We start from the raw sequence: 26,893 nt of genomic DNA on the forward strand, positions 1-26,893 counted from the left end.
TGCTGAAGACTTGTGGATCCAATTTCCACTCGTGGGGATCCATGAGGTTTCTACTTAGTTTGTCTGTCAGAGTATTTATTTTTCCTGGCAGGAATTGTGCCTGCAGATGTATTTGGTAAGTCAATGCTGTGTCCCACAAAGTCATGGCTAGTCTGCAAAGGGTTAAGAATGAATGCCTCCCTGCTTGTTTATATACCACATGACCGCGGTGTTCTGTCTATCGGTAGTTGTCCTGGATGAAGTAGGTCCTTGAAGGCCGTCAGGGCATTCTGAACAGCCAGCATCTCTTTTTGATTGGTAGATGCATTTGGTTTGTGGACCATGTGCCTTGAATACACCTTCCTGCCATGTGGGCCCCCCCAGGCGTAATCTGATGCATCTGTTGTTAATGTCTGCCTGACTGGGGGTAAAGTGAATGGCTGTCCCTTGTTCTGGTGACAAGCCTTTGTCCACCATCGAAACTCCTGCTGCAGGCAGGGAATGAGGGTAATTATTGTTTCCAGGCTGTGGCAATGTTGAGTCCAAACACTTTTTAGGTACCAGTGAAGTTTCCTCATATGCAGTCTCACATATGGAATTAGTAGAATGCAGGATGCTATGAAGCCCAAAGCCTGCAGAATTTTTCTTGCAGATAACTGGGCCTTTGTTGCCAACAGGTTGAAATAGGTAGTCAGTTGTCTGTTTGTCTGGCGTGAGATAAGCCATCTGGGCAGTTGTATTTAAGCTTGCACCCAGGAATATTATCTCTTGAGAGGGTACTAGTTTTGATTTATTTTCGTTGACTGTGTACCCTAGGCCTGTTCGAAATCTCTTTACAAACGCCAGATGCTGTAATAGAATGTCCTTGTTCTCTGCTTGAATGAGGCAGTAATCAAAGTAAGGATATATTTGTATTCCTCTTGTCTGCAGAAAGCAATTACTGATGCCAAGCACTTTGTGAAGACCCTGGGCGCAGTAGATAAGCCAAAGGGCAGTGCAGAGAAATGGTAGTGCATTGAGTCAGCATTGAATCTGAGGTATCTTCTGCATGCTTGTCTGATTGGGACATGCAGGTATGCCTCTTTTAGATCTAAAGTGACGAGCCGAGCCTTCTTGCCCAGCATGGGCAGAAGTTGCTGTAGAGTCAACATTTTGAATTTGGGAATATCCAGAAATGTGTTTCGAATAGATAGGTCCAGTATTGGTCTCCAGGGCTTGTCCTTTCTTGGTACCAAGAACAGTCTTGAATAAAATCCTTGTCCCTTTCTCTTGCTCTGGTACTTGTTGAATGGCCCTCATGTCCATGAGGGATGAGACTTATTTTTGTGCCTCTGCCCATTGATTTTTTTTTTTTGGCAGGTCCGGCCAACCGTTTGTCCTTGGTAGGGTATGGAAGTGAAACTTGTAGCCTTGTGACACTATGTCTAGGACCCATTTGTCCTGGGTTATTATGTGCCAATTTGGAGAAAAAAGTGCTATTTTTCTCCCTAAAGGTGCTGCCAGAAGATAAGTGTTTGGTACAGGCAGGGGGAAGTCATTGAGACTGTTTCCTGTATGGCTGTGATTTGTCTTCTCCACTTTTGGAGGTAGAAGTACCACATTGTTTAGGTCTGTATGAACCTTGGGGCTGGGATCTGCCTCTTGGGTGTCTATCTGCCCCCTTTGTGGTCTGTCTGTGACACTGGAAAGGAACAATTCTTTCTAGGCCAGTGTCTCCTAAATCTAGGAGGCTGTACCTGTTAGAAATCCTTAACCATTTGCATAGATTGAGCTTTGTCTTCCATTTTCTTCAACACCTCTTCTGCTTTAACACCAAACAAAGTATCAAGCTGTAATGGAGCATCTAATAATTTTGTTTTGACATGATCAGGCAGATTTTGCTCCTTTAACCAGGCATGCCTCCTGATGACAGAACCCGTAACAGCGGCCCTGCAGGAGGCCTCCAAAGAATCAAAACCACATTGCAAAGTATGCTTTCCAACTTGTTCAGCTGCATGCAATAAATCCTGCATTTCTTTGTTTTCTGTCCATTCAGAATTTATCAACATTTTCTATTTAAGCAGTGACATAATATATTGTTGATATTTGCGCATACGAAACTGACAATTTAAAGCTCTTATAGCCAAGGTAGCAGAAGTGTAAATCTTTTTTCCCCATCTGTCCAATGTCCTAGAATCCCTGTCTGAGGGGGTAGGGTTTTTTGCAGTGGAAGCCTTGATCCCTTTGTGACCATGAGACAGAGTTTCTGGGTAAGCAGCAGGGTTTTTGAAAATACATCTACAATGTCTAATGCAGGGGGAATAGCTAGGGGCCTGTGTTGTGGTAGTAAAAGGAAGTCTCTGAGCCTTTTCTTAGATTCTGAAAAATCTTGGCTCTCCCAGTGGAAATGCTCCCTCATGGTATGCAAGGTTTCCCCAAAAGAGTAATCCTCAGGAGGAGAGGCTGAAGGGATAGATTCGTCAGCATCAAAATCCTCACAGGGAGGAAGAGTATTCCTGATCAGAGGAGGAATCAGAAGAAATGAAACCTGATCTGAAGATTCATATTATGTCTCTTGCCTAGGCCTTTTATCAGGAGGGGGATGGGAACCGCTGATCAAAGTAATTAAGTCTTCGGCCATTTTGAGCATCTGTTTCTTGGGCATGGAGGCCTGTCCATGAGGCTGTTGTACTTGTTTCTTTGTCTTTAAAGGAGCTTTAGTATTTGCCTTTGAAGCTGAAGTCGTTTTAATGTATAATTGAGTAGGTCTGAAAACACCCTCAGAAGCCAATGCCTGCTCAGCGGCTCCGGACCCATCTGAGGGAATAGTCTCCGAAGGTCCAATACCTTGAGCTTCCAGCAGCCTAGTAGACTCCACATGGGAGTCAGTAGCGGCCTGCGGGTCTTAAGTAGCGGGCGTCAGGGGCTGCGAAGGCGCCTCACTGAGATCCGGCAAACCGGTGACTGGCTTAGAAGAAAGACGCCTCGTCGTCAGTTTTGGACCTCGGATGTCTGTCCTTTTCTTTTTCCTTGCGTTTCTTGTGAATTCCGGTAGTCGGATGGCAATCCGATGACATTGTATAATTAAATCTTCTGCCAAAGTAATGTAATGCAAAATCGTACCGACACTTAATAGTCCGTTGGTTAAATCTAGCACAAAACCGACAGCTAGCAACGTAGTGGTCAGGGCCAAGGCAAGGAATACAGTAAGAATGAAAGTCCTTATGAGGTATTTGCTTCCCACAAGAAATACAATTATTTTTCTGACATCAGTCTGGAGCAAGAGAAAAGTTTCCTCAATGGGGTACTTAGCTTTTAATAAAGACTTCGGATCTGAAATTCGAAGATGAAAATCTCAGGAGTCGGCCAACCGGCACTTGCAAACTGCTTATGCTTCGGGCACTGCGCGGCATGAAAGACTGAAGAAAATGGCGTCTGCTGCATCTTTTATATCCCTGGTACACTGACGTCAGGGAGGAGGCGACAGCAACCAACGTCGGACCTAGACTTTAGAATTCAGGCCGACTGAGGGCAGCCTGCCAGCAGGATAACCCCAAGTGTGATGACTGCAACAGTAAAAAACGAAGGACATCAAACAAACCATCTTTCTCCTCCATAAGTGTGGTGACACCCACTCAACCCAAGTCCCAACCAAATCCCAAACCAAAGAATACACCCTAAAAGTTAAAAAAAAAAAAAAAAAAAAAAAAGTCACAACTTCAGAAGCAATATGCAACAAAATCACAGATTTTTATGTCTGGATGACTCAACACAACCTGGACATGCGAAACGCAACAGACACATGGCTAAAGCTTGAAATAAAAAGATGCTGAAATATTACTCCCGGTAATATTAGGCTTGATGGAACAAACAAAAAAGCAGGGGGAATAGTTATCTTCTCAGATATGCTCACAGTAATTCCGTATACAGGCACAATCCCAAACTTTGGAAAGTTGAAATCCTAATCTCATTCCTAAAATTTAGGAGCCAAGAGCATATCCACTGCTGTACAATATATTCCCCCGGACAGAACATTCCAATACCTGAAAACAAGAAGTTATGTACTCACCGTAACGTTCGATGTATGTAGTCCATCTTGCCTCACATTCTTACCCGTGGGTTCGGAGTCGAATGGCGGCTCGGACTCGGCCAACTTTTTTAGCTCAAAGTCTTTCTATTGGCTGGGCTAAGATGGTATCTCATGCTGCACTGCTCTCTATCCCTAGATCTAGTTTGCTGCAAGCCCCAGCACTCATTCTCCATGCATAACACCACCCAAGGAAAGGAAGAACAAATCAAGAATGAAGGGAGCTCTGAAACCAGGCCTAACCTTCAGATCCTCCAGGAAGGGGGGGGGGGGTAAGTAAGAATGTGAGGTGAGATGGACTACATACATCAAACGTTATGGTGAGAACATAAAGTACATTTTTGTACCTACCATAAATGTAGATGTTCGAGTGTCTTCACTGCTGCAGTCATTACACTTGGGTTATCCTGCCATCAGGTGGTCCCGCAGTCGGCCAGAGTTCCAAAGTCTTGGTCCCGCGTCGGTTGCCGTCACCTCCTCCCTGACATCAGTGCATCAGGGGTATACAAGAAGCAGCAGACGCCATTTTCTTCAGTTTTTCTTGTCCCAGATGTCAGGTGCCCCCAAAAAGATGGGCAATATATATTGCTTACAAAACATACAATAAGGTAAAAACAAAACCTTCAGCAACCAACAAATACACCACATAGGTAGTATAGTGTAGAAAGTTATAGATAGACCCAGCCAAGAAAGAGGGGATGGCGAGTGGGTAACCAGGACTGCAGCAGTGAAGGCACTCGAACATCTAAATTTATGGTAGGTACAAAACTGTACTATGTTCATCGTGTTTCACTGCTGCAGTCATTACACTTGGGTTGAATCCCAAAGCTGAGTCAGGGTGGCTGGTTCTATAGAGGATTAGGTGTGGCTATGAGGCCCTGCAGCACTGCAGTGGCAAAGCCAGCTCTGGATCTAGAGTAAAGAGGCAAGTGATAATGCTTGGTAAAGGTGTGCACTGAACTCCAAGTTGCAGCTTCCAAAATGTCTTTGGTAGGTACTCCTCTAAGGTAGGCAGTAGACGTTTCAGTTGCCCTGGTGGAATGTGGTCTAATGTTAGATGGTACAGGCTTCCCATGCTGTGTGTAGCAGAACCGGATACAGTGTCCTATCCACTTTGAAATGGTCTGCTTTGAAATGGCCTTTCCCTGTGATCTTGCAGCATAAGATACAAACAACTGTTCAGTTTTTCTGAAAGCTTTTGTTTTGTCCAAGTAGAAGCGTAATTGCCCGTGTATGTCCAAGGAATGTAGAATTCTCTCCCCTTTATTCTGGGGATTTGGATAAAAGGATGGCAAGTGAAAAGTTTGGTTAAGAGCCACACTGGATATTAGTGCCTGTAGTTCTGAGACTCTTCGTGCTGAGGTTATTGCCAGCAGCAGAGCAGTTTTCCATGATATATATTTTAATTCTGCTGAATTGGCTGGCTCAAAAGGAGGCAAAGTGAGTTTTTCCAAGACAAAATTGAGGTCCCAAGTAGGTGATGGTGCTCTCCGGGGCGGTCTTATGTTTTTAGCCCCTCTGAGGTACTGCTTTAGCAAAGGATGAGAGAAAATAGGTGGATCTGTGTTGTAATGAGCCGAGGTGGCAGAAGCGTGGATCTTAATGGATGAGAAGGATTGTCCTTTGTCCAGCATCTCAGTTAAGTATTGTAGTATCTGAGGAATGTTAGGGACAAGAGGGTCAAGGCTTTGAGCATGGTTCCAGGCACAGAATCTCTTCCACTTTTCTGAATAAGATTTCCTGGTGCTAGGCCTCCTGGCCTCCAAAATGACACCCATAACAGCTTTAGACAGAGGTGTTGTTTGTTTGGCTAATGAATCTGCCATGCAGCCAGAGATGAGGTTTTGAGCTGGTGCCGGATCGGATTGTTTTGCCAAGTCAGAAGGTGTGGAATTTGAGGCAAAATCCAAGGTGGGCCTTGAGCTAAGTTATTTAAGATTGGGTACCAATGCTGGTGTGGCCAGTCTGGAGCAATCAGAATCTGTGTTTTTTCTTGTCTGGCTTTTAGGAGTACCTTTGAAAGGAGAGGCAGAGGTGAGAAGGCATAAACGTTTAAGCTTTTCCAGCTGAACGAAAGAGCATCTACTTTCCATGCTTGTGTGTGATAAGTCCTTGTGCAGAAATTTTGTAGTTGGCAATTCAGTGGGGAGGCAAAGAGATCTATGTCCAGGTGCCCCCATTTTTGCATTATCATGCTGAAAACTTGTGGATTTAATTTCCACTCGTGAGGATCCGTGATGTTTCTGCTTAAGTCATCTGCCAGAGTATTTTTCTTTCCTGGCAGGAATTGTGCTTGCAGATGAACTTGATAAGTTAGAGCTGTGTTCCACAACTCATGGCTTGTCTGCATAGAGGGTAAGAATGAGTGCCCCCTTGCTTGTTTATGTACCACATTACTGTGGTGGTGTCTGTCTTTAACAGTAATTGTCCTGGATGCAGAAGGTCCTTGAAAGCTGTTAGGGCATTTTTGTACAGCCAACATCTCTTTTTGATTGATGTGAAGATGCATTTGGTCTGTGGTCCATTTGCCCTGAATACATTTTCCTATCATGTGTGCTCCCCAGACATAATCCGAAGCATCTGTTGTTAAAGTCTGCCTGGCTGTGGGAAGAGTGAAAGGCTGACCTTTGTTGAGGTGACATGCCTGTGCCCACCATCGAAACTCCTGTTGTAGGCAGGGAATTAGTGGTATTACTGTTTCCAAGCTGTGAAAGTGTTGTGTCCAAACACTTTTTAGGTACCACTGTAATTTCCTCATATGCAGTCTGGCATATGGAATTAGTAGTATGCAGGATGCCATGAATCCCAAGGACTGCAGAATTTTTTCTGCAGGGAGTTGGGACTTTGTTGCCATCAATTGAAAATACTGAGTCAGTTGTCCTTGTCTGGTGTGAGATAAGCCATCTGGGCCGTTGTATTTAAGCTGGCACCCAGGAATATTATCTCTTGTGAGGGCACTAGTTTTGACTTCTTTCCGTTTACTGTGTACCCTAGGCAACTTAACTTTTTTACAAATGCCAGATGCTTTAGAAGAATGTCCTTGGTCTCCGCTTGAATCACGCAGTCGTCCAGGTATGGATATATTTGAATTCCTTTTTGTCTGCAAAATGCAATTACTGGTGCCAGGCACTTTGTAAAGACCCTGGGTGCACTAGATACGCCAAAGGGCAGTGCAGAGAATTGGTAGTGCATTGAACCAGCTATGAATCTGAGGTATCTTCTGCAATTTTGTCTGATGGGGACATGCAGGTATGCCTCTGAGGTCCAAAGTAACCAGCCAAGCTTTCTTACCCAACATGGGAAGGAGCTGCTGTAGTGTCAACATTTTGAATTTCGGAACATCCAGGTAAGCATTTAGAGTGGAAATGTCTAGTATGGGTCTCCAGGCTTTGTCCTTTCTGGGGACCAGGAAGAGTCTTGAGTAAAATCCTTGTCCCTGCTGTGGTACTTTCTGAATAGCTCTCATGTCCATGAGGGCTGTAATTTGTTGTTGTGACTCTGCCCATTGATTTTGTGGCAAGTCTGGCATTCCTTTTAGCCTTGGTAAAGTGTGAAAGTGGGCCCTGTAGCATTGAGACACAATATTCAGCACCCATTTGTCTTGTGTGATTGCTTGCAAGTTTTGTGAAAAAAGTGCTAGTCCCCCCCACCCAAGGGAGCTGCCACAAGGAAAGAGTTTGGCATTGGAAGGGAGAAGTCATTGGGACTGTTTCCTGTAAGGTTGTGACTTGTCCTCACCTACTTTTGGGGTTTAAGCACCCCACTGTCGTGGTCTGTAAGAGCCTTGGGGCTGAGATCTGCCTCTTGGGCGCTTGTATCTGCCTCTGTGGCCTGTCTGACACTGGAAAGGACCAATTCTTAGTAGGCCAATTCCTGCTAAATCGTGGTGGCTGTACCTGTAAGACATCCTTCACTGTTTGCATAGATTTTGCTTTATCCTCCATTTTCTTTAATACCTCTTCTGCCTTAACACCAAATAAAATATCTTGCTGTAAAGGAGCATCCAATAATTTTGCCTTAACATGATCTGGTAAGCTTTGTTCCTTTAACCAAGCATGCCTTCGAATCACAGATCCTGTAACTGCTGCTCTACAAGAAGATTCTAATGAATCAAAACCACACTGCAAAGTATGCTTTCCCACTTGTTCTGCTGCATGCAATAAATCCTGCATTTCCTTAAAATCAGGTTTTTCTGCACTTGTACTCATTTTCTGTTTTAACAGAGACAATAAATATTGTTGATATTTAAGCATGCGAAACTGGCAGTTTAAAGCCCTCACTGCTAAAGTTGCAGAGGTGTAAACTTTCTTCCCCCATCTGTCTAATGCTCTAGAATTCTTGTTGAGGGAACTGGATTTTTAGCCGTGGAGGCCTTTACACCTTTGGGACCCTGGGAAATAGTTTCTGGGTCAGATGCAGGGTTTTTAAAGAAATTTGGAGAGTCAGGGACTCTGTAGTACCTGTCTGGTTTGACTGGAGCAGGGGGTAAAGAATCTTAATTTAAACTGGATTCAGAAAACACATTATCCACAATATCCAACACTGATGGAATAGCAAGGGGCCTGTGCTGAGGCAATAAAAGAAAGTCTCTTGAGTCTTTTCTTGGATTCTGAGTAATCCTGGCCCTCCCAATGGAAATGCTCCCTCATGGTATGTAAAGTTTCCCCAAAAGAGTAATCCCCGGAAGGAGAGGCTGAAGGAATTGATTCTTCAGCATCATAGTCCTCATGGGGGGTAAAGAGTGTCCCTGGTCTGAAGAGGAATCAGAATATATTGAAACCTGGTCAGAGGAGTCATAGTCTGTATCTTGCCTAGGCCTTTTATCAGGAGGGGGATGAGAACCCCTGATCAGATTAATTAAGTGTTCGGCCATTTGAGCATCTGCTTTTTAGGCATGGAGGCCTGTCCAGGTGCATGCTGTACTTGCTTCTTTGTCTTTAATGCAGTTTTAGACTTGGCTGTAGATGCAATGGTAAGTTGTGAAGGTCTGAAAACACCCTCAGAAGCCGATGCCTGCTCAGCGGCTCCGGACCCATCTGAAGGGTTAGTCTCCGTAGGCCCAACACCTTGAGTATCCAGAGGCCTAGGCAACTCCACGTGGGAGTCGGCCGCGGCCTGCGGCTCTGAGGTAGCGGGTGTCAGGGACTGCGAAAGCGCCTCACTGAGAACCGGCGAACCGTCGACTGGCCTAGAAGAGGCTTTGTCAGTTTTGGGCCTCGGATGCCTGTCCTTATCTTTATCTTTGCGTTTTTTGTGAATTCCGGTTGACGGTTGTTCCGACGGCATGGTATAATTAAACCTTCGGCCAAAGTAATGGTGAGGAAAATCAAACAGACGTTTAATAGTGCGTTTATTAAATCTAGCACAAAATCGGCAACTAGTGACGTCATGATCTGGGCCTAGGCATGGAATACAGTAAGAATGAAAATCCTTATGAGGTATTTGCTTCCCACAAGAAATACAATTATTAACTTTTACTGACATCAGTCTGCAGCAAGAAAAAGTTTCCCCAACGGGGTACTTAGCTTTATTGAAGACATTGGTTCTGAAAATCGAATTTGATATCTCAGGAGTCGGCCGACTTGGCACTTGCCAACTGCTTTTGCTTCGGGCACCGCGCGGCAAGAAAGACTGAAGAAAATGGCGTTGGCTGCTTCTTATATACCCCTGACGCACTGTCAGGGAGGAAGCGACAAAACCGACGCCGGACCAAGACTTCAGAACGCTGGCCGACTGCGGGACCACCTGACGGCGGGATAACCCAAGTGTAATGACTGCAGCAGTGAAACACTATGAACATCTTCTTGATGTTATGTAGTCCAATCTCGCCTACATTCTTACCCGTGGGACAGCGTCCCTAGCACCTAAATCCTGGGAGGCTTAGTGGAAAATACTCCTGAGCACTGTGGAACCAAAGGAAGACCTGCCCCTAGATACCACATCCAACTTATAATGAATAACAAAGGTGTGAGGAGATGCCCAAGTAGCCGCAGCACAAATATCATCCATAGACAATCTGGCCTGAAAGGCTGTAGATGTAGATACAGACCGAATACAGTGAGCCTTCACCCGGAATGGTAAATCTTTACCTCCTGAGGAATAAATGAAAGATCCACCTGGACAAAATGACTTTGGAGACAGGAGACCCAATTCTGTTTTCTGAAAAGGAAATACAACTGATAGGATTTTTTGAGGTCTTTCATTCTGTGCAAATAAAAACGTAATTGTGTACATCCAACTGATGAAATTTGAATTCTGCCTTGTTTGAGAATTGGGGAAAAACAATGGAAATTCAATAGATTGATTAAGGTTACTGACTGACGCCACTTTGGGAAGAAAGGAGGGGTTTGGTCTGAGAGAAACCCTGTCCTTATGAAAAGTTAAATAAGGGGGTTTTGATTGATAAAGCTTAAAGCTCCGAAACGCGTCTGGCTGACGTGATGGCTACTAAAAAGACAGTCTTCCAAGTTAAGAATTTTAAATTGCAAGTGGCTGCAGGCTCAAAGGGGGGTGAAGTAAGACCCTGTAAAACAAAGTTTAAGTCCCAAGGCATGACCGGTTCCGATACCGGAAGATGAAGTAAAGTGCCCATCAGGAAAGCCTAATAGAGTCTATGTGCCATCAGGCTAGGCTCGTCTGCGACAAGAAAGGCAGAAATCGCCGCCAATTGGACTTTAATGGTTGCGGCCACTGAACCATGGTTAAAGAGCATAGACAAGAACTCCAATGCAGATGAAATTGGAGCTGTGTAAGGGTCAATCTTTTTGGTATGCGCCCAGATTGAAAACCTCTTCCATTTACTGTAATGAATCTTCCTGGTCGAGGGCTTATGAGAGGAAGACAAAATATGAACCACCTCCAGCGAAAAATGATGAAGCCTAACTAATGACAGAAGTGGAGTAGCCAGGCCGTCAACTGGAGGGTCTGAAGAGAGGGATGCGTCAGTAAGTCTGGTTGTGGGTCCAGAATCCAAGGAGCATCCATGAGAGAGGGATGGAGAAAGGGGAAACAAATTTGTCGAGGCCAGTGTGGGGCAATCAGAATCATTCTGCTTTCCAAGGATTGCGCTTTCTGAATAATCTTTGACATTAAGGGGACCGGAAGGAAGGCATATAGTAGACCGGAGGGGCCAATCGTGGACTACAGCGTCCCTAGGTGACTTCCCCTGAGGGCAGATCAACGTGAAGTAGCTGCTGCATTTGGCATTGAGGGGGCTGGCAAAAAGGTAGCAGCAAGGCTGACCCCACCTGTGGAAGATCCGTTCCGCAACTTGACAGTTCAGGGGCCACTTGTAAGGCATCAGAATAGCTCTGCTTAGCCTGTCTGCGATCACATTGGACTTCCCAATGTTTTCTGGTGGCAACGCACATTCCGGGGAAGACACTGCCCACTGCCACCCTCGCATGGCCTCTCTGCAAAGGAGATAAGACTTGGCTCCTCCCTGCTTGTTCAGATACCACACCACTGACATATTGTCTGAGTGGATTGCAATTGCAATAGTCCCAAGAGGAAGAAAACTCTGAAGTGCTTGCAACGCTAGTAGCACAGCTCTCATTTCCAGGACACTGATATGCAGATGCATCTCGTGCTTTTGCCATGTGCCTTGGATTGTTCTGCCTAGATAATGCCCCCCACCCCATCTGGGAGGCATCCGTGGTCACTGGGGCAATCGGGGGTGCAGGAACGAAGGTCTTTCCAGCATTCAATTTGTCTGTGCAAAGCCATCAACTGAGATCCTGTTTGCACCTGCCAGAGTAGAACAGGGTGAGAAATTGGAAGACGTTGGAGACCATTGGGCAAAGAGAAGCCACTGAAGGAGCCTCATATGCAACCTTGCCAGAGGGTATTATAGAGAAACTTACCAGCTTAAATGTAAACCCATATGTCACAAGATGGGTTGCAAACTGGCTAAAGGACAGAACCCACAGGGTTAGAGTAGCTGGTGCCATGTCAGATTCCAAGCCGGTCACAAGTGGTGTCCCACAGGGCTCAGTCCTTGGCCCCCTGTTGTTCGGCATCTACTTCTCAGAAGTACAGGCTAACATAGGAGGACTATGGCTGACAAAGTTTGCAGATGACTGCAAACTGGGAGCCATATTGGAAAGTACATCGGACACAGATATCCTTCAGAGGGGTCTCACGGAAACTGATAGCTGGTGCCAGAGCCATGGCCTGAAGTTAAATGCCAAAAATGTATAGTCATACCCTTCGGGAAAAACAAGGTAACCCCCAAGCTACCATATAGGTGGCAATCCACTAAGCACAGAAGAAGTTATCAGGGACCTGGGGACCCAGGTTGACAGTGGCCTTTCTTTTGACACTCACATTGCTAAAGTGGTTAGAAAAACCTTCTACATTGCCCACCTGTTCATGAAGGGATTCACATCCAGATCAAGTGAGGTCATTGTTCCCCTGTACTCTTCACTTATCAGACCAATGATCGAGTACAATGCCCCATTCGGGATGTATCTCACCCGACACCTGCAGCAATTGGAGAGACCCCAAAAGTTCCTCACCAAAAGGATAAAGGGACTCCAAAATCTGTCATACGCTGCCAGACTGAAGAAACTCCAGCTCTATTCAGTCGCATACCGTCTGCTCAGAGGTGACCTGTGCCTGACATACAAGGCCATGTCCAACCTGGAATTAATGGACATGCTCCACCTCAAAAAATGCAAATCTACCAGATCCACTAGAGCAAGCGACTTAAACCTTAGCACGGATATAAATAGGACATGCTGGAGGGACAGATTTGTCACCCAGAGACTCCCTATGTTGTGGAATAAAATCCCGGTCCATGTGAGGCAGAGCACCTCGCTGGCTCTGTTCAAGAGCCATCTTGACCGGTGGATGGGAGATCGTAGGTTTACCCCGGGAATTATCTCTGTGTCACTGCTGGACAGAGGCACAACAAACTAATGGGCACAGTATTTTTTAACATAAGGGGTGGCGTAAGCCACAAAAACTCTGGGCTAGGCTTATAAATGCCTTAGGGCAGATAGCCTAGTATAAACCTATGAACCTATGACTGAGATAATCGTAGCAGCCATTGTCCCCAAGAGTTGGAGGACCCGTCTTGCCTTCGATCTTCTCAGAGGGAGCAAGGCGTGAACTTGTTGTTGTAGGACTCTGATTCATTCCTGTGGTAGAAACGCCCGCATGAGGACGGTTTTGAGTTCAGCGCCTTTAAAAGTGACATGCTGTGAGGACAACAAGGCAGATTTTTCCCAGTTCAATGTGATGCCCAACTGTTGACATAGGTTGAGAGTAGCGTCCCTGGTCTGAAGTAGTAGATGCCTGGTGGTGGCAGTAAGGAGTCAGTCGTCCAGATACAGAAACACTTGGAATCCCTGACGTCTCAAGTGAGCAGTCACCACTGCCATGCATTTGGTAAACACCCTGGGGGCTGTGGTGAGACCAAAGGGCAGGGCTTGAAACTGAAAATGACTGGCTCCCAGCTGGAAGCGTAGGTGACTTCTGGATGCCCTGTCAATCTTTATGTGGTAGTAAGCATCCTTGAGGTCGATGGAGCACATCCACACTTCTTTTCCCAACAATGGGAGAATAGACTGCAATGTGACCATTCGGAACTTGGACTTTTGCAAGTGAGTGCTCAACTGGCTGAGATCCAATATGGGTCTCAGGTCTCCTGTCCTTTTCGGCACCAAAAAGAATCTGGAGTAAGTCCCTAATCCAATCTGGTCTGAGGGGACATGTTGGATGGCTCCTTTTTCTAGCAGCTTTTAAACGTCTGAAGCTGCGTAATCCCTTTGACTGGGTGGAACATCCAGGATTTTCTTGATTGGAGGGGGATATGATGAGAAGGAGATGACATATCCTCCGGAAATTATTCGTAGAACCCACTGGTCCTGGGTGATGTCTTGCCAGGCCTCCAGGTATAACGAGATTAGACTCCCGACTGGCTCCAGAAACACACAGTCGGGCCTCCCATCAGGAGTGGCGGTAGGGAGAACCACGAAAGGAATCATGGTCTCCCGAGTTGCGGGGGCCTCCTCTGCCCCTAGGGCGGCATCTCCCTGAATAACCACCCCCTCCCCTGCCTCTGGAAGGGGGCTCACCTTGTGCACCGGGAAAAAAACTCTGATTTCTTTTACCACATTTTGCCACCCCTCTGGGCCTTGGGATAAGGCCTAGAGGAAAGGGAAAAATGGACTCCTACGGCAGACAGAGTTTTTCCCTCCTGCTCGTACCTGGTGAGTGTCTTTCACCTTGGTTCCGAACAAAGAGGAACTATCAAAAGGGGCGTCGGTGAATGAAGACTTGAAAGCCTCCACGAAATGAGAAAGGCGAATACAGGCCTGCCTCCTAAGAGCAACTCCTGAACTTGCTGCCCTACTCGCTCCTTTGGCTGCATATCAGATTAGCCTCATGGAGGAGTTTGCAATGGAATTGAGGGTAGACATCTGAGCACTGACCGACTGGGCCACCGCCTCAGAAACGTTACCAGTGAGAGCATCTCCAAGCTCCTTCAGATAATCTCTCTGGAACAGTGTAAAGTGTGATAAATAATTCAGTGACCGTAAGGTAAAGGTCGCTGAAGAAAAGGTACACTTCCTGTACCAGTCCATGGTCCTAGACTCCTTGCTAGGGGGATGGACGGTGGAAGAAGTCTCGGCTAATTCCTTCAGAGTGGCAGCTGCCGCCACCATGGCATCCACAGGGACTCCCTTGGACAGAAATTCCTTATCAGGAGGAGCAGACAAAAATTTATTGGGTCTCCTGGGGACTGGTTCCACAGAGTCAGGGGGTTTCCCACACCCTTCTACAAACCAAATCCAGAAGCTCATCGAAGGGTGGAGATAACCAGGTGGCGGAGGGCTGAGCACCAAAGGCCTTCAGGAAGACCGACTCCTCCTCGGAGGCGGCTTTGGATGGCCAGTCACCTCTGTTTCAAAATCTCTAGGATGTCAGGGAAAGAAACATCCTCAGAGGATGACATGGGGGGGCCCCTCCGACTCCTCGAGGTCGGTGCCTGATGTGAGAAACCCATCCTGGGAATCTATGTGCTTCCTCTTGCACGTCTTCTTTCTGGGTGGCTCCTCAGGCAAAAACTCTGAGGGGCCCTCAGAAATGTGGGGACCACTTATGGGGGTACCCTGAAGCCTTGGGGCTCCGCCATCTAGAGATAGATGGCAATCAGAGACCTGCACCGGTGCAGTAGGGGACAGAATAACCGACCTGCATGATGCCACTGATGACCTGGCCAGCGCACTCTGCATGGCCTCGAAGGCTTCACTTCACTGTTGCAGTCATAGGGTTCTCCCCTGCCGGCAGGCAGTCCTCTGGCGGCCAGAATCCCAAAGTCTAGGTCCGGCGTCGGCTGTTCAACCATGCTCCCTGACGTCAAGGGCGCCAGGAATACAAAGCTGACAGCCGACGCCATCTTCTCCAGTTTTTCTTGCCCCAGATGTCAGGAGTCCCAAAATGAGAAAGATCCCATATCCTTTGCAAATACACCTCAGAAGAATGGTGAAAAAAGCAACCACACAAAAGTAAAAATAAGAGGGGACAGGAGAGAGGGAAACCCAGACTGCAACAGTGAAGACACTCGAACATCTACATTTATGGTAGGTGTACACAACTGTACTATGCTCATCGTGTTTCACTGTTGCAGTCATGACTGTAGGGTAGAATCCCAAAGCAGAATGAAAGGGAGGTGGTCAGAGTAGAAGCAGCGGCTAAAAGGCCCTGCAAGACTACAGAGGGAAAGCCTGCCCTAGACTTAGAGTAGAGAGGTAGATTGTAGTGCTTAGAAAAGTATGCACTGAACTCCAAGTTGCAGCTTCCAAAATGTCTTTGGTAGAACTCCCCTGAGGAAGGCCGCAGAAGTGGCAGCAGCTCTGGTGGATTGAGTCCGTATACTCCCTGGGATTTGCTTTCCATGGTGTGAATAACAAAATCTGATTCCATGAGCAATCCATTTAGAAATGGTCTGTTTTGAAATGGCTTTACCTTGGGAACTTGAAGCATAAGAAAAAAACAATTGTTCTGATTTTCTGATGTCCTTGGTTCTGTCCAGGTAAAAACGCAACTGTCTGTGTACATCCAAGGAATGTAAGATCCTTTCCCCTTTATTATGAGGAGTGGGGAAAAAGTTGGCAAGTGGATAGTTTGATTTAAAGCCACTTTGGAAACCACCTTAGGCATGATGGTAGGATTAGTCCTCAAAGACACCCTGTCTTGATGAAAAATAATATAAGGTTCCACAGCCATAAGAGCTTGTAACTCTGCAACTTTCCTGGCAGAGGTTAGGGCTAACAGGATGGCTGTCTTCCAAGATAAAAACTTGATGTCAGAAGAAGCAGCAAGCTCAAAAGGAGGCAAGGTTAGTTTTTCCAAAACATAGTTGAGATCCCAAGCAGGAATGGGAGGAGATCTAGGAGGTCTTAAGTTCTTAGCTCCTCTGAGAAACTGTCTCATGAGCTGGTGTGAAAAGATTGGAGGGTCTGTATTATAATGAGAGGAAATAGCAGAGGCATGTATCTTAATGGAAGAGAAAGAGAGACCCTTATGTAAAAGATCTGTCAAGTAAAGTAAAATTAAAGGAATGTCTGGAAGAGGAGGATCAAAATCCTGAGCCTGCATCCAGGAACAAAATCTTTTCCATTTCCCTGCATAAGATTTTCTAGTGCTAGAACATCTGGCTTCTAAAATTACATCCATAACCTGCTTGGGTAGGGAAGAAGAAATCAAAGGCCCTGGATTAACCAGGCCACCAGGCTGAGAGTTCTGACATGGGAGTGTAGAACCGGACCCCTGATGTTGGGACAGAAGGTTCGGAGACTGAGGTAAAACCCAAGGGGGCTCCAGGCATAGGTTTTTTAGAGTTTGGTACCAAAACTGTCAAGGCCAATTTGGGGCCAGCAAGATCATCATCTTGGGCTTGTCCTGTTTTATCTTTAATAATACCCGTGGAAGAAGAGGAAGAGGCGGAAAAGCATATCCCGAGAGTTTCTCCAACTGAATGATAGGGCATCCACTTTCCAAGCTTCTTTGTGGAAAGTCCTGGTGCAAAAATTCTGTAGCTGATGATTGAGATGGGATGCAAAGAGGTCTATGTGAGGACATCCCCAGACTGCTGTTATCCTGAACATTTCGGTGTCCAGCATCCACTCGTGTGGATCAGAAAGGTTTCTGCTCAGACTGTCTGCCAGGAAGTTTTGCTTCCCTGGTAAAAAAAGTACAGTTTTGTACCTACCATAAATGTAGATGTTCGAAGATCCACATTGCTGCAGTCCTTACATATGGGTAGTCCGCTGTCCTCGGTCGGCCCGAATACCAAAGTATTAGGCTGACGTCGGTCATGGGCGCTCAGATCTGACATCAGAGCGTCAGGGTATTAAAGCGCATGACCGACGTCATATCCTCAGTCTTTTCTTGCCCCAGATGTCAGAAGGCCCTAAAAAGAAAGGCCACAGCCAAAAATAGAATACTTCCCAAAAGGCATGTACAAATAACAGCTACCACCCAAACCATACAACCATTCCAAACTACAGAGGGGAAGGAGGGAGGGTAAATTGGACTGCAGCAATGTGGATCTTCGAACATCTACATTTATGGTAGGTACAAAACTGTACTATGTTCTTCATCTCACATTGCTGCAGTCCTTACATATGGGTAGAATCCCAAAGCAGAGGTAAAGGGAGGCTGGCAAAATCATAAAGCATTGGGAGCTGCCAAAATGCCCTGTAAGATTGCAGTGGCAAACCCAGCCCTAGATTTGGAATAAAGAGGAAGGTGGTAATGTTTAGAAAAAGTATGCACTGAACTCCAAGTAGCTGCTTCCAAAATATCCTTAGTAGCTACTCCCCTTAAAAAAGCTGTAGAAGTGGCAGTAGCCCTAGTGGAGTGAGGCCTGATTCCAGCCGGAATCTCCTTACCATGGTGATAACAAAAAGCAATACAAAAGCCAATCCACTTAGAAATAGTTTGTTTTGAAACAGGTTTCCCCTGAGAACTCAAAGCAAAAGAAACAAACAACTGCTGAGACTGTCTGAACCCTTTAGTCCTGCTCAAATAATAACGCAACTGCCTGTGAATATCCAAAGTGTGCAAAATTTTCTCCCCTTTATTTTGGGGATCTGCATAAAAAGTAGGCAAATGAATTGATTGGTTCAAGGCCACATGTGAAACCACTTTAGGCATAAAAGTAGGATTAGTACGCAGAGATACCCTATCCTTATGAAAAATTAGGAAGGGTTCAACTGCCATAAGAGCCTGTAATTCAGAAACCCTTCTAGCAGACGTAATGGCCAACAAAAGCAGTCTTCCAAGACAAAACTTTAACTCAGCAGTAGCTGCAGGTTCAAAAGGAGGTAAAGTAAGTTTTTCCAACACAAAATTGAGATCCCAGGCAGGAGTAGGAGCTCTCGTGGGGTCTTATGTTCTTTGCCCCGCTAAGAAATTGCTTAAACAAAGGATGAGAGAATAATGGAGGGTCACAGTCATAGTGAGCAGAAATGGCTGCAGCATGCACTTTTATAGAGGAGAAAGACAAACCCTTGTCTAATAATTCTGTAAGATATTGAAGAGAAACACTTAAATCAGGCCTGGAAACATCAAAACCCTTTGTTTTGCTCCAAATTAAAAATCTCCTCCATTTATCAGCATAAACTTTCCTTGTACTAGGCCTTCTGGCCTCCAAAATAACATTCAAAACTTGTTGTGGAAGCTGCACCCTCCAGGTTCTAAAACAGAATATGCCAGGCTGTTAGATGCAGGGACTGAATCCTGACATTGAGGAAATGATTGCCCTCCTGTGACAAAAGGTGCGGAATCGAAGGCAAAGGCCATGGAGGCTCCCATACTAAACTCCTCAGCAGAGGGTACCAGTGCTGTCGAGGCCAATCTGGAGCTATTAGAATCATGGAGGGCTTGTCTTGTCTGACCTTCAAGAGTACCTTGGGAGGAGAGGCAGAGGGAAAGGCATAGACGTGAAGATCGCTCCAACTGAATGATAGAGCATCCACTTTCCAAGCTGTGGGATGAAACATTTTTGTGCAAAACTTTGGCAACTGGAAATTTAGTGGAGAAGCGAACAGATCTATGTCTGGAGTTCCCCATATCACTGTCAATTTTGAAATACATGAGGATCCAATTTCCACTGTGGGGATCCACTATCTGTCTGCTCAAAACATCTGCTAAGGAGTTCTGTGCTCCTGGTAGAAACCTTGCCTGAAGATTGAGGTGTAAACTGAGAGCAGTCTCCCACAAAATCATTGCTTGCCTGCAAAGAAGGTACGAATGGGTTCCCCCTTGCTTGTTGATGTACCACATGACAGTTGTGTTGTCTGTTTGAATCAACACTTGCCCTGGGTGAAGTAAATCCTTGAAAGCCATCAATGCAAATTGGACTGCTAACATCTCCTTCAAGTTGATATGTAAATTTTGAAGTCTGGCAGGCCACGTGTCTTGAACCCATTTTCCATTTAGGTGTGCTCCTCAAGCCTTGTCCGAGGCATCTGTCGTTAAAATCTGACTCGCCTCTGGTCGGGTCACAGAGAGTCCCTTGTTTAGGTGACGTTCCTGAGCCCACCACAAAAATTCCTTTTGAATGCAAGGTATTATTTGAATGACAGTGTCCAGATCTTGGCAGTGTTGTGTCCAGACATTTTTGAGATACCATTGTAGCTTCCTCATATGCAGTTTGGCATTGGGAAGCACCAGAATACAAGATGCCATGAACCCCAAGGCTTGAAGGACTGTCCTTGCAGTCAGCCTGGACCGTAGAGACAATTGATGGAAGTGAAGAGAAAGGTTCTTTTGCTTGTCCGGGGTCAAAAAAGCCATCTGGGAAGCTGTATTCAGTCTCACACCCAGAAAGCACATTTCCTGAGAGGGTACTAGACTGGACTTTGTTTCGTTCACAGAATACCCTAGGCACCTTAACACTGCCATCACATACTGTAGATGATGAAGTTCGTACTTGTCTTGAGCAAGAATCAGGCAATTGTCCAAATAAGGATAAATTTGTATTCCTCTTAACCGTAAGAAGGCTATCACTGGAGCCAGAACCTTTGCGAATACCCTGGGCGCAGTAGATAAGCCAAAGGGCAATGCAGAGAACTGATAATGTAAAGTCCCAGCCCGAAAACGCAGGTACCTCCTGCAACTGGGCCTGATAGGAACATGAAGATAAGCCTCTTTGAGATACAGAGTTACCATCTAGTGATCTTTGCCCAACAGAGGTAGAAGTTGTTGCAACGTCAACATTTTGAATTTTGGAATGTCCAGGTATGTGTTGAGGATAGATAAATCCAAAATCGGTCTCCAAGTGTTTCCTTTCTTTGGTACTAAAAACAGGCGAGAATAAAATCCTAGGCCCACTTCTGACAGAGGGACCTGCTGTATAGCCCCCATTTGAAGAAGTAAAGAAATCTGCTTGTGAACCTCTACCCTTTGCTGAGGAGGAACGTCTGGCATGCCTTTGAAAGGAGGCAATGTATGGAAATAAAACTTGTAGCCTCGGTCTATAATGTCCAACACCCATTTGTCATGGGTGACTAAAAGCCAGTTTTGCTTGAAGAGTGCCAACTTTCCTCACAAAGGAGCTGCCAGACAGGAAGAATCTGGCAGCTGAAAATGCAGGTCATTGGGCCTGTTTACGAAAGGACTGGCCCCTGCCCTCACCTGTAGATTGTGCAGGTGAACTCCATGTTCTAGGCCTGAAAGTACTCTGAGCTCTGCCCCTACCACGTCTAGATCTACCCCTAGACTGTGAATCAGAAGAAGGATAAGCCCATCCCTTAGTAGGCCAATTCCTGCTAAACTTAGGAGGCTGCACCTGCAAAAAATCTTTAACAGTCTGCATAGACTTAGCCTTGTCTTCCATTTTCTTCAAGACAGACTCCACAGGAGAGCCAAACAAAACTTCAGACTGTAAAGGAGCATCCAAAATTCTAGTTTTAACATGCTCTGACAAATTCTGATCCTTAAGCCAGGCGTGCCTGCGAATAACTGAACCAGTGGCAGCCACCCTGGAAGAAGCCTGTAAAGCATTGAAACCACACTGCAAAGAATGCTTACCCACCTGTTCAGAGGCATGTACCAAATCCTGTAATTCTTTACACTCTATGCCCTCTGCCAAAGCATCCACTTTAGATTTTAGTTGAGTAAGGAGAAAATTCTGATACTTCAACATATGAAACTGGCAATTCAAAGCCCTCATTGCTAAAGTGGAAGAGGTATACACTTTCTTACCCCATCTATCCAAAGCTCTAGCATCTTTATCCATAGGAACTGGATTCTTTACAACAGAAGCCCTGACACCCTTAGGTCCCTGGCTAATAGTTTCTGGGTCAGCCCTTGGGCTCTTATACAGATATTTATGAGCCTCAGGTACCCTGTAATACCTGTCTGTCTTAACTGGCGCAGGAGGCAGAGAGTCTGGATTAAGGGAAGCCTCGGAGAAAACATCCTGAACAACATCCAAAACAGGAGGTATAGCCAAGGGCCTATGTTGTGGTAAAAACAAAAATTCCCTAAGCCTCTTTCGGGAATCTGAGAAATCCTGACCTTCCCATTTAAAATGCTCCCTCATAGAATGCAGGGTTTCTGAAAAAGAAAAATCCTCTGGAGGAGAAGCAGAAGGAGTGGAATCCTCTGCCTGAATCAGAATAAGGAGGAAAATCCTGAAGGTCTTCAGCAAGACTCTGAATAATCTGAAGCCTGCTCCAAACTTTCCACCTCTGGCTCCACCCTAGGTCTCTTATCAGGAGGGGGCATAGAACCTCTGATTAAAGAAATTAAATCTTCTGCCATTTTAAGCATGTGTTTTTAGGCACAGAACCTGCAGAACTAGGACTGACACCGTGGAAGGCAAACTAGGCCTGCCTTTGGAAGGAGCCTTAGAGACAGAAGGAGAAGGCCTAACCACCTTAGGCAAGGAAGGGAGAACAGCTACCTGAGAGGCCCTCAGCCTGACCTGACTCCTGAGAGGCCACATCCTGCAAAATTAAAGCCTCCCTGAGACTCAACTGAAACCTCGGCTGATCCACAGATTCCACCGTAGTTTGTAAGAACTGGCGTCCGGAACGGACGACTCATCCTGCCTGGACTTTAAAGATTTTTCTTTGGCGTCTTCAGGAGGATCCAACGGCATATTATAATTACACCGCCATCAAGACAAGCCTAGCGCAATCTAACCTACGCTTAATGGTGCGCTTATTAAACCTAGCACAAAGCGACACCACGCGTCGTGCTCAGGTCCCAAACAAGGAATACAAAGAGAGTGGTAATCCCTATGCGGTATCTGTTTCCCACAAGAAATACAATTATTCACTTTTTCTGACATCCAGAATTAACTGAGGCAAGAAAAAACAAAAATATTCCCCAACGGGGTACTTAGCCCAACTTGGTTTCGATCTGAAACTCAGAATACGAAAATTTCAGAACGCCAAACGGCACTTGCAAACGCTGCTTCTGCATCGGACCATGCGGCAAAAAAGACTGAGGATATGACGTCGGTCATGCGCTTTAATACCCTGATGCTCTGATGTCAGATCTGAGCGCCCATGACCGACGTCAGCCTAATACTTTGGTATTCGGGCCGACCGAGGACAGCGGACTACCCATATGTAAGGACTGCAGCAATGTGAGATGAAGAACATCTAAGCTTGAAGGTCCAGATTGCAAGATAGAGCCGTGTTCCATAGATCCATGGCTAGTCTGCAAAGGGGGTAGGAATGAGATCCCCCTTGCTTGTTTATGTACCACATAACTGTGGTGTTGTCTGTCCGTATTAGTAGTTGTCCTGGTTGTAGAAGATTCCTGAAGGCCATTAGAGCTTTCTGAACAGCTAACATTTCCTTTAAATTGATATGCAGGTGCTTCTGATCCTTTGTCCAAAGGCCCTGCAGACAGTTGCCCTGAAAATGGGCTCCCCAAGCATAATCCGAGGCGTCCGTGGTTATAATCTGAGTGGCAGGAGGCAGACAGAAGGGTTTCCCTTTGTTTAGAGTACATGCCCTGGACCACCAAAGGAATTCCTTTTCAAGACAAGGAAGGACAGAGATCAGTATGTCTAAACTGTGGCAATGCTGAGATGATACACTTTTTAGGTACCACTGTATTTCCCTCATGTGTAGTCTTGCATATGGTACGAGAAGGATGCAGGAGGCCATGTAACCCAAAGCCTGCAGGAATCTCCTTGATAGCTGAGTTAAAGTTGCCAAGGTTTTGAAAGTCGAAGCCAGCTGTAATTGTTTTTCGGATGTCAGAAATGCCATCTGGGTTGTGGTGTTTAGAAGAGCACCCAGAAAAGTTATCTGTTGTGAGGGTGTCAAATTTGACTATGTTTACAGAGAATCCCAGGAACTTGAGGAGGTTCTGTACAAATTCTAGATGCTGGAGTAAGACATCCTTGCTGTCTGCCTGAACTAGACAATCGTCCAGATAAGGGTAAATTTGAATTCTCTTGAGTCTGCAGTAAGCTACTACTGGAGCCAGGCATTTGGTGAAGAGCCTGGGCGCAGTAGACCATCCAAAGAGCAGCGCAGAGAATTGAAAGTGCCTCGATCCGGCCTTGAACCCGAGGTATTTTCTGCGTTCCTGCCTGATGGGAATGTGTAAATATGCCTCCTTTAAATCCAAAGTTACCATCCAAGCATCTTTGGACAGCATTGGAAGTAGCTGCTGTAGGGTAAGCATCTTGAATTTTGGAATCTCTAGAAAGGTGTTCAAGACTGACAGATCCAGAATGGGTCTCCATGAGTTTTGCTTCCTGGGGACTAGAAAGAGCCTTGAGTAAAAACCTTGTCCCATCTGTGAAAGTGGAACCAGTTCTATGGCTTTCATAGCCAAAAGAGCTTCCACCTGGTTTAAGGCCTCTGTCCATTGATGTTTTGGAAGGTCTGGCCGATACAGAATGGGTCTTCATGAGTTTTGCTTCCTGGGGACTAGAAAGAGCCTAGAGTAAAAACCTTGTCCCATCTCTGAAAGTGGAACCAGTTCTATGGCTTTCATAGCCAAAAGAGCTTCCACCTGGTTTAAGGCCTCTGTCCATTGATGTTTTGGAAGGTCTGACCATCCGCTTGGCCTTGGCAGGGTATGAAAATGGAATTTGTAACCTCTTGAAACCACATCCAGAACCCACTCGTCTTGGGTTATACGAGTTAAATTTTGATAAAAAAAAGAGAGTTTTCCTCCGAGAGGGGCTTCCAGGCAAGAAGTTCCTGCAGCCCAACAGAGGGAGTCATTGAGTTTGTTTCCTATGAGTTTGTGACCGGTCCTCTCCTCCCCTAGGGGTGGAAGCAGTCCACTGTCTTGGTCTATAAGAAGCTTGTGTTTGAGGCCTTCCTCGGGAGTGTCTATATCTACTCCTCTGAGGCCTGTCTGAAGTGGGAAAGGACCAATTTTTAGAAGGCCAATTCCTGCTAAATCTTGGTGGCTGTACTTGTAAGAAATCTTTAACTGTTTGCATGGATTTCGCCTTATCCTCAATCTTTTTAATCCAAACAAAACATTATGTTGAACAGGAGCATCCAATAATTTAGCTTTTACTTGTTCTGGCAAATTTTGTTCCTTTAGCCATGCATGACTTCTAATAACTGTGCCGGAGGCAGCAGCCCTACAAGAAGCCTCCAAGGCATCAAATCCACAGTGTAAACCATGCTTCCAAACTTGTTCAGTGGCATGCAATAAGTCATGTAATTCCTTATCATCTGCACAGGCAGAAATGGAAGTAAGCTTTTGTTTTAAAACAGACGAGAAATTGCTGGTATTTCAGCATATGAAATAAAGCCCTAATGGATAAAGTAGCAGAAGTGTACACTTTTTTGCCCCATCTTTCTAAAGATCTAGAATCCTTTTCAGCGGGAATGGGGTTTTTGGCAGAAGCGGCCTTAACTCCCTTAGGACCCTGAGAAATGGTTTCAGGGTCAGCAGAAGGGTTTCTTGTATAAAAACTGGTGGGAATCAGGAACCCTGTAATATCTATCAGGCTTAACAGGAGCAGGAGGAAGAGAGTCAGGGGTCAAGTTAGCCTCCGAAAAAGCATCATCCACAATATCCAGAACAGGAGGAATAGCCAGGGGTCTAATGTTGGGGGAGAAGAAGAAAATCCCTTAGTCTTTTCTTAGATTCCGAAAACTCCTGTCCTTCCCAGTGGAAATGTTCCCTCATTTCATGCAAAGTTTCCCCAAAAGAGAAATCCTCAGGGGGAGAAGCTGAAGGAATGGATTCCTCAGCATCAGAATCCCCATAAGGAGGGAAAGAATATTCCTGGTCAGAAGAAACTGAAGAAACCAAAGCCTGATCAGAGGAATCATAATAAACATCCTGCCTTGGCCTTTTATCTGGAGGGAGATGTGAACCCTTAATCATAGCAAGTAAATCTTCCGCCATCTTGAGTAACTGTTTCTGTGACTTGGGAGCCGGTTCAGAAGAGGTCTGTGTTGCAGTCTTTGCCTTTGTCTTTGCCTTTATAAGAAGCTGAGTAGGCCTGAAAACCCCTTCGGAAGCCGGTACCTGCACAGCGGCTCCGGACCCATCCGAAGGAGCATTGTCCGAAGGTCCTGTAATAGAAATATTCAAAGGCCTGGTTGGCTCCTCATGAGAGTCCGTTTCGGCCATCTGTTCTGAAATGGCCGACGACAGGGGCTGCAAAAGCACCTCACTGATGACGACCGAAGCTGAAGCTGGCTCCGCTTGTGCTCTATCGTCAGATTTGGACCTCGGAGGCCTGTCTTTATCCTTGCGACGTTTGTGAACTCCGGTAGCCGGAACCGTATCAGACGACATTTTGTAGTTAAAGCGCCTACCGAAGTAATGAAAAGCAAAATCGTACCTTCGTTTAATTGTACGTTGATTGAATCTAGCACAAAACTGACAACTAGCTACGTCATGGTCAGGGCCTAAGCAAGGAATACAGTAAGAATGAAAATCCTTAGGCGGTATTTGCTTCCCACATGAAATACAATTATTAACTTTTTCTGACATCGGACTGGAGCAAGAAAAAGTTTCCCCAACGGGGTACTTAGCTTTGAGTGGAGAAGAAAGTCTTCGGACTGAAGTTTATCAGAAAAAAAAAATAGTCAGGAGTCAGCCGACCGGCACTTGCGAACTGCTATCACCACACGGCAAGAAAAACTGGAGAAGATAGCGTCGGCTGTCAGCTTTGTACTCCTGGCGCTCTGACATCAGGGAGCATGGTTGAACAGCCGACGCCGGACCCAGACTTTGGGATTCTGGCCGACCGAGGACTGCCTGCTGGCAGGGGAGAAAGTACAGTCTTGTACCTACCATAAATGTAGATGTTCGAGTGCTAATACAGCTGCAGTCATAACAGATGGGTTATCCTGCCGTCAGGCGGGTCCTCGGTCGGCCGAATTCCAAAGTCTAAGTCTGGCGTCGGATGTCGTCACTTCTTCCCTGACGTCAGTGCAGCAGGGGTATAAAAGAACCAGCAGACGCCATTTTCTTCAGTTTTTCTTGCCCCAGATGTCAGGTGCCCCCAGAAGGAAGGCAAAACAAATTTATGTAATAATGCAATGTAATATAATCAAAAAATAGTAGTTGCAAGCAAATTCACCATAAAAGAATACCCCATAAAAGAATACCCCAATCAGGTTGTATGAGGAGGTGTTTGTCATTAGGCCTGTCCCAAGAGGGGAAGGAGGGAGGGAAACCTGGACTGCAGCTGTATTAGCACTCGAACATCTACATCTATGGTAGGTACAAAACTGTACTATGTTCATCGTGCATACAGCTGCAGTCATAACAGATGAGTAGAATCCCAAAGCTAAAAAGGGGTGGCAGGCACTAAGTGGAACTAGGAGGAGCAAGGATGCCCTGCAAGACTGCTGTGGCAAAGCCCGCTCTAGATTTAGA

The 26,893-nt window shown here is 45.8% G+C and overlaps 1 protein-coding gene across 2 annotated transcripts in view; it reads right to left on the reverse strand.

Moving 5' to 3' along the window:
• KATNBL1 (katanin regulatory subunit B1 like 1) overlaps nt 1-26,893 on the reverse strand; it is a 1,007,693-nt gene that overhangs the window by 664,960 nt on the left and 315,840 nt on the right. The window lies entirely within an intron of this gene.

This window comes from Protopterus annectens, chromosome 6.part0, assembly GCF_019279795.1.
Source record: "Protopterus annectens isolate FY-2018-M chromosome 6.part0, PAN1.0, whole genome shotgun sequence".
Taxonomy (NCBI): domain Eukaryota; kingdom Metazoa; phylum Chordata; order Ceratodontiformes; family Protopteridae; genus Protopterus; species Protopterus annectens.